The sequence below is a fragment of the Meriones unguiculatus genome, assembly GCF_030254825.1.
Source record: "Meriones unguiculatus strain TT.TT164.6M chromosome Y unlocalized genomic scaffold, Bangor_MerUng_6.1 ChrY_unordered_Scaffold_23, whole genome shotgun sequence".
NCBI lineage: Eukaryota > Metazoa > Chordata > Mammalia > Rodentia > Muridae > Meriones > Meriones unguiculatus.
Genome location: NW_026843709.1, coordinates 29,483,690 through 29,496,110, shown reverse-complemented (window position 1 = coordinate 29,496,110; position 12,421 = coordinate 29,483,690).

Genomic DNA, 12,421 nt, shown 5'->3' with positions numbered 1-12,421 from the left:
TTTGTTAATATGGTGGATCACATTGATGGATTTCCGTTTATTGAACCACCCCTGCATACCTGGGATGAAGCCTACTTGGTCATAGTGGATAATATCTTTGATGTGTTCTTGGATTCGGTTTGCAAGTATTTTATTAAGTGTTTTTGCATCAATGTTCATAAGAGAGATTGGCCGGAAATTCTCTTTCTTTGTTGAGTCTTTGTGAGGTTTAGGTACCAAGGTGACTGTGGCTTCATAGAATGAATTTGGTAATATTCCTTCTGTTTCTATTTTGTGGAATAGTTTGAAGAGAATTGGTGTTAGCTCTTCTTTGAAGGTCTGGTAGAATTCTGCGCTGAAGCCATCTGGTCCTGGGCTTTTTTTGGATGGGAGACTTTTGATGACCGCTTCTATTTCTTTGGGGGATATAGGTCTATTTAGTTGATTTACCTGGTCCTGGTTCAGCTTTGGTAAGTCAAATCGATCAAGAAAATTGTCCATTTCATTTAGATTTTCAAATTTTGTGGCATATAGACTTTTGAAGTAAGTCCTAATGATTGTTTGGATTTCCTCAGTGTCTGTAGTTATATCCCCCTTTTCATTTCTGATTTTTTTGATTTGGGTGGTGTCTCTCTGCCTTTTAGTTAGCATGGCTAAGGGTTTGTTGATCTTGTTGATTTTCTCAAAGAACCAGCTCTTGGTTTCATTGATTCTTTGAATTGTTTTATTTGTTTCCAATTGATTGATTTCAGCCCTGAGTTTGATTATTTCCAGCCGTCTACTCCTTCTTGGTGTGTCTGCTGCTTCTTTTTCTAGGGTTTTTAAGTGAGCCATTAGGGTGCTTGAATGAGCTGTCTCGAATTTCTTTTTGAAGGCACTTAGTGCTATGAACTTTCCTCTTAGCACTGCTTTCATTGTGTCCCATAAGTTCGGGTATGTTGTGTCTTCATTTTCATTGATTTCTAGAAAGACTTTAATTTCTTTCTTTATTTCTTCCCTGACCCAGCTGTCATTTAGTAAGAAGTTGTTCAGTTTCCATGTGTGTGTAGGCTTTTTTTTATTTCTGTTATTGTTGAGGTCCAGCTTTATTCCATGGTGATCAGACAAGATACATGGGATTATTTCAATCTTCTTGTATTTGTTGAGGTTTGCTTTTTGACCCACTATGTGGTCTATTTTGGAGAAGGTTCCATGAGGTTCTGAGAAGAAGGTAAATTCTTTTGTGTTTGGGTGTAAAGTTCTGTAAATGTCTGTTAGGTCCATTTGATTCATGACCTCTGTCAGAGACATTGTTTCTTTGTTTAATTTCTGTTTGGTTGACCTGTCCTTTGTTGAGAGTGGGGTGTTGAAGTCTCCCACTATTAATGTGTGTGGATCTATATGTGCTTTAAATTTTATCAATGTTTCTTTCACAAATGTGGGTGCCCTTGTATTTGGGGCATATATGTTCAGGATTGTGATGTCTTCCTGGTGGAATTTTCCCTTGATGAGTATGAAGTGTCCTTCCCCATCTCTTTTGATTAATTTTGGTTGAAAGTCTATTTTATCAGATATTAGAATGGCTACTCCTGCTTGCTTCTTGGGTCCGTTTGCTTGGAAAGTTGTCTTCCAACCCTTTACCCTCAGGTAATGTCTATCTTTGTGTCTTAGGTGTGTTTCTTGTATGCAACAGATTGCTGGGTTTTGTTTACGTATCCATTCTGTTAATCTGTGTCTTTTTATTGGAGAGTTGAGTCCATTGATGTTGAGAGAGATTAATGACCAGTGGCTGTTAGATCTCTTGATTTTGATGTTGGCTGTAGTCATCAGGTTGTGTGCTTGGTTGCTTTTTGTTTTACTGAAGTGAGGTTATTTATTTCCTGTGTTTTCTTGAATGTAGCTAGCTTTCTTGGGTTGTATTTTCCCTTCCAGTGTCTTCTGTAATGCTGGATTTGTTTGAAGGTATTGTTGAAATTTGTTTTTGTCATTGAATATCTTGTTTTCTCCATCTATGAGGACTGAGAGTTTTGCTGGGTATAGTAGCCTGGGCTGACATCTGTGTTCTCTTAGGGTCTGCATGATATCTGTCCAGGCCCTTCTGGATTTCATAGTCTCTGTTGAAAAGTCAGGTGTGATTCTAATGGGTTTGCCATTTTATGTTCCTTGGCCTACAGAACACCCAGCAAATTTGACCAGAAAAGAAAATCCTCCCACCACATAATAATCAAAACAGTAAGTATACAGAACAAAGAAAAAATACTAAAAGCCGCAAGGGAAAAAGGCCAAGTAACATATAATGGCAAACCCATTAGATTTTTTTTGGAGTTAATTTTGTATCTGGCCACTTGGCTGAAAATGTTTATCAGCTGTAGGAGTTCCGTGGTAGAGTTTGTGGGGTCACTCACGTATAGTATTATATCATCTGCAAATAGTGATAATTTGACTTCTTCCTTTCCAATTAGTATCCCCTTGATCTCCTTCAACTGTCTTATTCTTCTAGCAACGACTTCCAGAGCTATGTTGAAGAGATATGGAGAGAGTGGGAAGTCTTGTCTTGTCCCTGATTTCAGTGGGATTGCTTTAAATTTATGTCCATTCAGTTTGATGTTGGCTATAGGCTTGCTGTATATTGCCTTTACTATGTTTAGATATGTGCCTTGTATCCCTGATCTCTCCAATACTTTAAGCATGAATGGATGTTGGATTTTGTCAAATGCCTTTTCAGCATCTAGGGAGATTATCATGTGTTTTTTTTTCTTTCAGTTTGTTAATATGGTGGATCACATTGATGGATTTCCGTATATTGAACCACCCTTGCATACCTGGGATGAAGCCTACTTGGTCATGGTGGATGATATCTTTGATGTGTTCTTGTATTTGGTTTGCAAGTATTTTGTTGAGTATTTTTGCATCAGTGTTCATAGGGGAGATTGGCCTGAAGTTCTCTTTTTTGGTTGGGTCTTTGTGAGATTTAGGTATCAAGGTGACTGTGGCTTCATAGAATCAGTTTGGTAATGTTCCTTCTGTTTCTATTTTGTGGAATAGCTTGAAGAGAATTGGAGTTAGCTCTTCTTTGAATGTCTGGTAGATTTCTGCACTGAAACCATCAGGTCCTGGGGTGTTTTTTTTTTTTTTTTTGGATGGGAAACTTTCGATGACTCTTTCTATTTTCTTGGGGGATACAGGACTATTTAATTGATTTACCTGATCCTGATTTGGTTTTGGAAAGTGGAATCGATCAAGAAAATTGTCCATTTTATTTAGATTTTCAAATTTGTTGCATATAGACTTTTGAAGTAAGTCCTAATGATTGTTTGGATTTCCTCAGTGTCTGTAGTTATATCCCCCTTTTCATTTCTGATTTTGTTTATCTGGGTGGTGTCTCTCTGCGTTTTAGTTAGCTTGCCTAAGGGTTTGTCCATCTTGTTTCTATTCTCAAAGACCCAGCTCTTGGTTTCATTGATTCTTTGAATTGTTTTATTTGTTTCTAATTGATTGATTTCAGCCCTGAGTTTGATTATTTCCAGCCATCTACTCCTTTTTGGTGTGTCTGCTTCTTCTTTTTCTAGGGTTTTTAAGTGAGCCGTTAATTTGCTTGAATGCAATGTCTCAAATTTCTTCTTGAAGGCACTTAGTGCTATGAATTTTCCTCTTTGCACTGCCTTCATTGTGTCCCACAAGTTTGGGTATGTTGTGTCTTCATTTTCATTAAGTTCTAGGAAGACTTTAATTCTTTTCTTTATTTCTTCCCTGACCCAGATGTCTTTTAGTACCAAGTTGTTCAGTTTCCATGTATGTGTAGGCTTTTTGCTATTTTTGTTGTTACTGAGGTCCAGCTTTCTTCCATGGTGATCTGACATGATACAAGGGATTATTTCAATCTTCCTGTATTTGTTGAGGCTTGCTTTGTGACCAACTATGTGGTCTATTTTGGAGAAGGTTCCATGAGGTGCTGAGAAGAAGGTAAATTCTTTTGTGTTTGGGTGTATGGTTCTGTAAATGTCTGTTAGATCCATTTGATTCATGACCACTGTTAGAGATATTGTTTCTTTGTTTAATTTCTGTTTAGTTGACCTGTCCTCTGTTGAAAGTGGATTGTTGAACTCTCCTGCTATTAGTTTGTGGGGATCTCTGTGTTTTATCAATGTTTCTTTCACAAATGTGGGTGCCCTTATATTTGGGGCATAGATGTTTAGGATTGTGATGTCTTCTTTGTGGAATTTTCCCTTGATGAGTATAAAGTATCCTTCCCCATTTCTTTTGATTAATTTTGGTTGAAAGTCTATTTTATCAGATATTAGAATGGCTACTCCTGCTTGCTTCTTGCATCCATTTGCTTGGAATGCAGTCTTCCATCCCTTTACTCTCAGGTAATGTCTATCTTTGTGACTTAGGTGTGTTTCTTGTATATAACAGATTGCTGGGTTTTGTTTACGCATCCATTCTGTTAGTCTGTGTCGTTTTATTGGAGAATTAAGTCCATTGATAATGAGAGAGAGTAATGACCAGTGGCTGTTAGATCCTTTGAATTTGATGTTGGCTGTGTTCATAAGGTTGTGTGCTTGGTTGCTTTTTGTGTTACTGTGGTGAGGTTATTTATTTCCTGTGTTTTCTTGAATGTAGCTAAGTTTTCTTGGGTTGTATTTACCTTCTAGTGTCTTCTGTAATGCTGGATTTGTTTGTAGGTGTTGTTGAAATTTGTTTTTGTCATTGAATATCTTGTTTTCTCCATCTATGAGGACTGAGAGTTTTGCGGGGTTTAGTCGCCTGGGCTGACATCTGTGTTCTCTTAGGGTCTGCATGATATCCATCCAGGCCCTTCTGGCTTTCATAGTCTCTGTTGAAAAGTCAGGTGTGCTACTAATGGGTTTGCCATTATATGTTACTTGGCCTTTTTCTCTTGCAGCTTTAATATTTTTTTTCTTTGTTCTGTATACTTACGGTTTTGATTATTATGTGGTGGGAGGATTTTCTTTTCTGGTCTAATTTAGTGGGTGTTCTGTAGGCCTCTTGTATTCTTATTGACCTCTCCTTTAACTTGGGGAGATTTTCCTCAATGATTTTGTTGAAAATATTTTCTGGGCCTTGGGGCAGGGAATCTTCTTTTTCCTCTATTCCTATTATTCTTAGGTTTTGTCTTTTTATGTTGTGTTGAATTTCTTGGACGTTCTGTGTCAGGAATTTTTTAGATTTAACATTTTCTTTGACAGATACATCTATTTCTTCTATTGTATCTTCCATACCTGAGATTCTTTCTTCCATTTCTTGTAGCCTATTGGTTATGCTAACTTCTGTAGTTCCTGCTTTCTTCCCTAAGTTCTTTCTCTCCACAATTTCTTCCATTTGTTTTTTTTTTTAATTTTTCCAATTCAATCTTCAGGTCTTGAGCCATTTTTTTTTGGTTTCCTTCAACTGTCTGAGTGTATTTTCATGTTTTTTTTCTATTAATTCCTTCAGCTATTTGTTTGAACAACCGTGTATCTTTTATTTCATTCAGTGATTTAAGCATTTCCTCTCTTAAGGCCACAGACTGTTTGGCTGCTACATTCTCTATTTCTTTTCGTATTTTATTTGTTTCCTCTGTTATCTTCTTCATGAGCATAGATGTTAGGTCATCTCCTTGAATTTCAATTATGCTGGGGTGTCTAGGGCTATTTGCCTCTGGATAACTGGGTTCTGGAGATGCCATACTGTTCTGGCTTTTGTTGGTTGAACTTTTATGCTGTCCTCTATCTTATGTGGGTTAAGTTAGTTTCTGGTTGTTCCTGGACTCCTGTAGTGGAGAGAATCACTTTGGCAGAAAGATGGTTTTTCCTGAAGGAAGCCTTTTCAGCTTTTTGGGTTTAGTCACTAGAGGGAAGGTGTTTTTCATGAGTTGCTACAGCTCACCTCAGGCGTAGAGACCTGGGTGGTAACTGTGGTCCTGATTGGTTGTAAGGGCTCTCCTCTCACTGGGAGAAGTGCTGGAGACAGCTGCCCTCCTTCTGGGTTTCTTGCTGTAAATTTAGTGATCAGCTGCTGTATCCTGTGTGTCCTGGGGTTTGGTCGGTTTTGTTAGGGATAACTGGTTGCCCCTTGGAGCAGTATCTGGATGTTGATCCCAGGTTTCCCGTTCTTATGTAGTTCTCAGGTTGGGACTCTGTGCCCCAGAACCCAAGAGGTAATCTGTGGTGGGTGAGTACTGTTCTCCTGGTAACAGCAGGCTATCTGGGGCACAGCAGTTCCCTGGGTTGGATCCTTTTCTGTGGGACCTTTTCTGGGGATATACTGGGTTGTGTCACCTTTGCTTAGTTCCTTGTTCTTTGAGAGGGTTTCTCCATTCAGTGACTCTAAGACTCTGGTGTCTTGGGGCACACAGTTCTGTCTGTAAGGAGTAGTTGGTACAAAGCAGCCCTCTGGGCTGGTGGAGCATTTGCCTGCCTGCTAGTCTGTGGGAGCTGTTCTCTGCTTGGGCCTGGATCTGTAATGGCTGGGCATACTCACCTGTTTGCAATTTGTGGTCTGGGAGACTTTCCCCAGGCGAAAGCCTAGGTGACCCAAGCAGCCTGGTTTCTTCCTTTTTTGTGGGGCCCTCTTTGTACAGGGATTTCCAGTCTTTGTTGCATTGGTGCATGCAGCTCATCTGTACTGGTGCGCTGGGGGTGCGCAGCCACTCTCAATGCAGTGGGAGCTCACTTATGATGGTGGCGGGTACCCAAAGTTCAAGAGATCTTCCAGGGAATGACTGAGTGACCCGTGATCAGTATCACAACTTTCCTTCCCTGTGGGCTTTTCTTGCGACTGGGACTTCCAGTCTCAGGCACCCTTGTGCCCACAGATCAGCCTGGGAAAGAGATCTGGACATGCAGGTGTGAGGCTCTGGCCTGAGACCCAGTGCCCAGTGCCCGCATTACCAGGGAGTTCTTCTGGGTTCTGGCTGGGCACCCCGAGAGTGGACCAGACCGATTTCCATGCCATTGGAGCCTCCCCTCACCTGGGAAACAGGATCACTGTAGTTTTAGGGCCCAGAGTTCAGCCTCCTGGTTGCTGCACAGAGAGTGCTGTCCCGCTGCTTTACTTCTCAGACACAGTGCTCTCCTGGCACCACCATCTTGGCTCCCCCAAGGTATCATCTGATCCTATAGAATATTTCAAGCAAGTCAGTTTTTTTTTTTATTAAAATATGTTGCTCTCTGCCCTCAACTGATAGATTAGTGCCATGTCCTTGTATCCACAGAGATGCTTCCTTCTTCTTCAAATGGGCATGCATTCAGAGACCCACATTCCGAAATTTTGCAGAGAGAGACCCTAAAACACCCAGCTCTAAATGGGATTTCCTTATGAAATTCTCTCTCTTTTTAGAGCTCTGGGAAACCCACAGAAGAGGAGGCAGGAAGAATGTCACAAGTAGAGTTTTGGACAAAAGGAGAACAATGTCCTGAGAATCAGGCTGCAGAGGAAGACAATGCAACCAGCCCTGATGACAGGCGATAAGCTAGGGTCAGATAGAAGGGGGAGGAGTTCCTCCCCTCTCAAAGAACTAGAGAAAGTTTATAGGAGTAGAAGAAAGAGTCTTAGTGAAACTGGAAAAAAAAGAGGGAGAGGGAAGCAGAAATAAAAGAAAAATCATTATATGTAATACATAAGAAAATCTGTGATCAAGGTGATGAAGTTTAGAGCTTTTTAGGATTGAGAACTTCTTCTTTGGGGGTGGTGCCAGGGTGGGGCAAGGATGAACTGCATTTTCTTTATGTGTCTTGGCACTGAGACTCTTGTTGTGTACATGCTTCAATTGATGTATTTTAATGAAAAATAATTTTTATTGTGACACATGGGTAGAAATTTGATCCTGGGAGCAATGAGAAAGGAGTATAATGCATGTTAGATGAAACTCAAACATAATAAATAAAAATTTTATGTTCACAACATTTACAATGACTTTTAACACTGTGAAAAGATTCTGCTAAAGGAGGGAAGAGTTTGTCTTTATAAGACATACTTTCCAGGAACTCATTATGTAGCAGAGAATCCTAGCCATGAACTAGTGGTCATCCAGAAATTTTAGACTCCATGAGCTCAGGCGGCACCTCAGAACAAGCAGTCCTGTTACTAACAGTACATTTAGATACTTTGTCTGCAGGACAAAGCTGCTCTTTTGTCCTAGGGATATAACAGGGACACATTTTTCTGTCCTAAATTATCAGTTTTAGCTATAAACACAAGGACCAGGTGGGTTCCTCACTGACACAAGATTAGGACACGGCTGCCAATCCATCGAGGTCAGTGAAGGCAACTCTGCTCACAGAGTGTTGGAAACACTAGGGGGAACAACACCAGCTGTAAAATAATTTATTACCCCTCAGTTCTCTTTTCATATACACCAATCTTTCTCTGTTAGAGCCAAACCAGTCCCAGGAATTGTCTGGTTTCCTTCTATTTTCTCTGCTCTTAAGGACTCAGTATCCCAGGGACATCTAGACCCTGAAAGCCTATTATATCAATAAGAATGTGAAGAAAAAGTCAGTGAGGATGCAAGAAATTTCTCCATAATCCCTCATGATTTTAAAGTTTCCGTACTTTGGAAGCTTTTCAATTAAACTTTAAAACATTAATTAAACATGAAAACATTAAAGTTTCATTTCCTATCTGAAATTGTCACAGATAAAGTGGAGTAAAGGTGTAGGATCTGGATAAAGGGATGAGATAAAGGCTTGTTGTTTTTCACAAGAAAAAGTCACATGTGCACAGGATCAAAGATACTGGACATTGCAGAAATTTTGTTTAGTCATCAGAACGGAAACCTCTAGATTATCTCAGGTGCTGATTGGCTGAAAGGTAGAATGATGTCATGAAACAGATGAAAGCCTGTAAGAGTTTAAGGAGCCAGTTATTGAGGGGTCCAATTAGACAGTGTGCTTGAAAGAAAGGCTGAGCCGCCCTACCTGCCTCAATCTGGTCAGCTCAAAGCACAGACCCATAGATGACAGTTCCTGTGTCCAAGACTCTTAGCTCAGGAAAAGTGACACATATAACTTTTTTTTATTTTTTTTTAATTTAAATTTTAGTAAATACACTTTATTCACTTTGTCTCCTCCACTAAACACCTCCCTTCTCCACTCCCAATTCCATCTTCCCTCTCCCATCTCCATGCATGCCCCTCCTCAAGTCCATTGATAAGGGAGGTCTTCCTCTCCTTCCTTCTGAAACTATTCAATCAGATGTCAACAGGAGTGGCTGCATTGCCATCTTCTGTGGCCTTGTAAGACTACTCCCTCCTCAGGGGGAGCTGACCAAAGATCTGGCTAATCACTTCATGTCAGAGGCAGTCCCTGTTTCCGTTAATATGGAACCCACTTGGACACTGATCTGCCATGGGTTACATCTGTGCAGGGGTTCTAGTTTATCTCCATGTATTGTTCTTGGTTGGAGTATCGTCCTTGGAATTAATCCAGTGCTCATTTTTTTTGGTTCTGTTTGTCTTCTTGTGGAGCTCCTGTCCTCTCCAGATCTTACTTTTTCCCACTTCTTTCATATGTTTCCATGCACTCTGCCAAATAGTTGGACACAGGTCTGAGCATCTGTTTTGATAGTCTGCAGGGCAGAGACATTCAGAGGCCCTCTATAGCAGGCTCCTAACTTGTTCCCTGTTTTCTCATTCTTCTGATGTCCATCCTCTTTGTCTTTTGGGATGGGGTTTGAGCATTTTAGCCAGAGTCCTCCAATTTGATGAGTTTCTTTAGGTCTAGAGATTTTAGTAGGTTTATTATATTTATTTATTATGATATTATATTATTTATATATTATAGTATAGTATTATATTTATTATTATATGTCTATATGAGTGAGTATATACTGTGTGTGTCTTTCTGCTTCTGGGATAGCTCACTCAGGATGATAATTTACAGTTTCCACCATTTACCTGTAAATTTCATGATATCCTTTTATTTTATTGCTGAATAATATTTTATTGTGTAGATGTATTACAGTTTCTGAATCCATTCTTTAGTTGAGGGATCATCTAGGTTGTTTCCAGTTTATGACTTTTACAAATGAAGCTGCTACAATCATGTTGAGCAAATATCTTTTGTTGTAATCAGAAATTAATATTTACCATTGATTTATCTTCTGGTAATGCTGCTGTTATTCCCAAACAGCTGTATAACCAAATTACCACACAGAGAATGGGTTTATTTAGTTAACCTAGAACACAATGCTGGGCAATAGTTACTCCATCCAAAACCTCCAAGCTCTCATAGTTTCCTAACATTTAGATTACCCATATTGTAGTTGCTTTTTGTGAAATGTTAAAGCTGGTTCATCCTCCAATATCGCTCCTCCAGCTCTGTCTCTCAGCTCTACTCTTGCCCCTTCTCCTCCCACTCATTTCCTGACCTCTAGCTCTCCCCCTCTTTCCTGTCCTTTGGCTCCTCTCAGCTAAACATTGTGTCCAGTTGCTTTATTTGGAAGTTTACACCAAGTTGAGACAGGATGCTTAGAATGAATATCACAATGCAATATCCAGATTGAAACCAGAGAGTCTTTAGGGGGGAGAAATCAGCATTTGAATGAATAAGGCTAAGGTGTATACATTTCAAAAGAACATTATACCAACATTTCCCACTTTAAGTCCAATAAAAGGCTCCTTTCCTTTAATAAAATAATAATTCTGAAATTATAAAAATTGTTAAGGAAAATCTACATGTGCAAAGTCCTGTCCATGTGTATTTAGGAACTTTGGAGAAAGTATCTGATTAAAGCATAATTGGATCTTTTAATGACTGCTTAACCAGTAGGATTGTGATTTATTCCTGTTACATGTTTTATCTTATAATATGTAAAAAATCCTTCCATTTTATTAGAGACATACATTATAGCATTATCAGTCTTAATTTGTTCAGGTATGCCCATGATTGCCATCGCTTCTAATAAATGCATAATAACTGAATCAGCCTTTTCAGAGATTAAGGCTTTTGCTCAGTGAATCCCTGAATATGAAACCCTGAATATGTGCACCATACTATATATACCAAACTGTAAAATAAAGCATGTCCATTTGCCAAATTTCATTTCTTTGGTTACCTTTTGGGTTACTTCCTGCAGGTAGTGAAGTTTGGCTATGTAAAGAACAAGTGGGACATTTTCTCAATTTCTTTGGCTTGTTGTCAAATGATAGAAAACTCTCTTTTTAAACCTTTGCTGTCAACATGGTGGATTTTATGAAATTCTGAGGCCTCTAACACACTTCCTAAAAATAGTTGATCAATTTCCTCATTGCATTGTGCTAGAGGACCAGGTAAACCTGTATGGGATCTGATATGTATTATATACAATGGATTATTTCTATTTCCGATTACTTGTTGTAACTGAAGGAACAGTGAAGTTAAGTCTGAATTATCCTGAATTAGATCAGCAGTTTCTATATGCAGAACAACTCTTTCTGCATAATGAGTCAGTGACTAATTAAGAGATTCCTGAAAATACCAAGAGAGTTGCATACAATTTTGATTTTTGAACTGAATCATAAGGACTCTCCTCCACTTTACTCAGCTTTTCTGACTTATAACCTGCCCTTTTTCATTTATTAGCATTCATATAAAATGTGGGCACTCCAGAAATTGGAGTTCCTTTTAATATACGAGGGAGAATCCAATTAGTTCTTTTTATAAACTGAAGTTGCTTGCTTTTTGGCTATCTGTTGTTGATTTCTCCCAAAAATTCACAACAAGCTCTTTGCCAATATTCCTTGTATGTTCATAATGACACAATTTCAGTCTTGGTAAAGGGCACCACAGTTTCAGCTGGATCTATTCCAGCCAGTTGACAAAGTCTCGTTTTCACTTTAATATCAAGTCAGAAACCTTTTCTATATAGGTTTTTCATTTTTTATTTTTTTTGTGTGCCAAAAATATCCATTTTAAAATACAGTCCTCCCTCTGCATAAGAATTCCTGTGTGAGAATGAGCAGAGGACAAAATAGTCTAAATACAGGCCCTCTTTGGATCAATATGGTCTATACATGTATCTTGTAATTTTCTTTTTACCAGAGCCAATTCCTTTTCAGCTTCAGATGATAACATTCTTGGACTATTTAAGTCCTTCTCACCCTGTAAGATTTGAAATAAGTTACTTAGCTCTTGAGTAGCTAAACAAAGGGTAGGCTTTAGCCAGTTAATATCTCCCAGCAATTTTTGAAAATCATTAACAGTTCTTAACTGTTCTTCTCTAAATTGTACTTTTTGTGGTTGAATTATCTGTAGACCTATTTTGTATCCTAGATAATTAATAGAATCTCCTCTTTGTATTATTTCAGAAGCAATCTGTAATCCCCAACAAGGCAAAGTTCTATTTATTTCATAAAAAATATTTTCTAATGTTTTCGTATCTGAATCAGCTAAAAAGATATTTTCCATATAGTGGTAAATTATGGATTAAGGAAACTGCTTACAAATTATCTCCAACAAAATATTGGCACAAAGTAGGAGTG